Source organism: Malania oleifera, chromosome 13 (genome assembly GCF_029873635.1).
Source record: "Malania oleifera isolate guangnan ecotype guangnan chromosome 13, ASM2987363v1, whole genome shotgun sequence".
Taxonomy (NCBI): Eukaryota; Viridiplantae; Streptophyta; class Magnoliopsida; order Santalales; family Ximeniaceae; genus Malania; species Malania oleifera.
Genome location: NC_080429.1, coordinates 28,197,346 through 28,200,213, shown reverse-complemented (window position 1 = coordinate 28,200,213; position 2,868 = coordinate 28,197,346).

The window sequence follows — 2,868 nt, the reverse complement described above, 5'->3', positions numbered from 1 at the left end:
ACCAGTGGCTACCTCAACTGCAAGGTAGTCATCTTTGTTTCGTTCAAATACTGACACGTGTGGGTGAACTCGAGTTTTTTCAGGTTTTAATTTATTAAGAAAAGATTGGGGAACTTTATTTCCCAATATCCAAAAAGACGCTAGATCATTTAAAGTCTTTTAATCAATGTGAGTTTACCGCCAACAAACACGATGACCAAAACGTGCTAGATAGTCCGGCATTTTTTAATTTCCCAATATCCTAAAAAACGCTAGATCATTTAAAGTCTTTTAATCAAGGTGAGCTCACCACCCACCAACACGATGACCAAAACACGCTAGATAGTTCAGCATTTTTTAAATAAATTTATTTAAGAAATCGCTTCATTAACTAGCTTTTTTTTTTTCTCTTCTCTTCCTCCCTTCCCTTCCCCTATTTTAACTTCATTTTTATGGCATTAAATTGGTTTTTACTAGCCACCTAATTTTTTTTTTTAATTTTTGGATACATCGTGTTTTCTAGGCTTACGCACTAGACTAATCTCACGTCTACGTCAGTCGTGCCCATAACCAACACATAGGAGGTAAATCCGGATGTATGGCACAAGCAGTAGGTTTCGAACCCCAGATGCACCATTGCAAACGGCCTTCTAGGACAAGTCTTTTCCACCTAATTTCTCTTGCCTTGATCTATGTTTGATATGGTTGATAAGGTTGAATTTCTAAAATATGAGCCTCATGCCTCTAGGATTTAGGCTTTTTATGAACCTGAAATGTTTGATGTTGGATAGGCTTGGTTTATATGACTCCATGAGTTTTGCAAATGAGCCATTTCATTTGAGTGATGTTCTGATAATTTTGCAACCAAATGATGGGGATCAGCAGATCTTACCTCTTTCTTTTGCTGACATGGTGACACGTGGACGGCCTCCGGATGTACTATTTTGCAGGAACCCATGAATTGATGTGCAAATTTTTCAATCAAAACCTTCCCATCTTCAAATGGATTAAACACAAAAGTTGTGGGAAATTTTGTTAGCTTTCTTTTGATACTAAGATCACTTTATTTGGAGTTTTCTAGTAGAAGTTATGCCCCAAACACTAAATGGTGTTTGTGACTGAAATTATCCATCAGCAGTTCATAGATTTTCCTTAGAGTCTCGACCAGGACGCGACCAGGACACCATGAGGTGCGACCAAGTTGCCTGCACACTGAGAAAATCTTGAGAACTTCGACCAAAAGTGCAACCAAGAGCCTTGGGGGTGCGACCTAGTCAAAAATATCGTCGTCTGAACACCAAAACAAGGGAGCTCGAGTCCCAGATGGACCCACACGGATTAAGCTTCTTTTTTACTTTATTTAATGTGTAATATTGCAACCAAGCTTGCAAGTATATGTGTAAGAGTCTAGTAATTTGTGAGTCAATGTGTTTGTAAGTTGTGAGCATTTATATCTTGTGTCTCCCATGCTTATATGGGAAGTGCAAGTTTGTTTAGTGTCTTGTCTCTTTATACTAAGTTTATATATATCCATTGTAAAAGCTGGAACAGTAGCTAAGAACTTGATATTGAATATAGAAAAGTAATTTCCTTTGCTAAAGCTATTAAACTTTGTTCCAATCCTTGAGATTGAGTGGCAAGAGGCTACGACGTTCTCCTCGAAGATCAAGTGGTGTGAGACCACTAGTTATCCAGCACTTCTTCACCATCTCTTACCTTCTCACACCATTTCGTACACATACAGCAGCAACACCTTCACTTATTCAAGTCATTTCAAGGATTTTTTTGTTGTGATTCGATTCGTGGTGACAATAGTAAGTTATCTAGTGATTTTCCCACAGTAAGATTGTTCTTAATCAACCCTTAAATTGCTTGAGAACCTTGCTTAAAGTTCCCTAAATCTTGGTTAATAAATTTCTTTGAATATCAGCATATTTCTTCAAACCCATAAAAGAACAGGCGACTGACCTTTAATGCCAATCAACTAAAGTCGCCCAAAACTCAAAATTTTTAACATTTATGCACTTACTTGCTTGTCAATTGTGGGAATATTATTGTGATAACACAGACTTATCTTCTTGAATGATTGAATAGCATCTTCATAGCATATTACTTGATTCCTTATGAAAGAACCTTAGACATTGGATTACGAATCAAATTATACACCTTTTCAAAATCCTTGGACACGTGAAATAAAGCATGATTTATTTTTTTCAAGTTTGGTTGGTTAAATTCTCAGTTCAAAGTGTTTATTATGTATGTGATGATTGAGGGTTGAAAGCGTAGGACTAGGCCACCCTTTACCGTCCTACATCATCTTGGTATCAGAGCCTAGGTTAGATCGTAGGATTAGTTAGGCTAAACCCTCAAACCCCTATTCTCGTTTGGCTGAATTGATCTCCCCAAAATTCCATTCCCTAGTTGTGAGTTAGCTACCCTTGTGGTTGTGTTTTGATGGAAACTAGAGCTGGGAACCATTGTCAAGGTCGTAGGACTAACATAGACCATGATACCCTTCAAGATAAACCTCAACCTAAAGTTCAAGTCTTAACTCAAGACTTAACTCATGCCCTTGCTAGGATAGAAAGGCTAGACACTAATTTAGTTCCTGACCCACCTCTAGACAATCCCGGACAGCCTCGTAAGATTGAATATAAACTTGCTTCCCACCACTCTAGGTAAACAAACAATCCCCCAAGAGAAAGGACACCACCCTTAGAAAGACCTCCTGTTCATCCCCCACCAAGACCATATGCTCCTAGAAGATTTCAATGTCACGAGCCTTATATTCCACATTGGAATGAAGAGGATTATGATGAAGAGGAATTCCAACCTAGGAGACATTTTCGTAGGGACAATCATGATCCGGAAATGGATGTCATGAAGAGA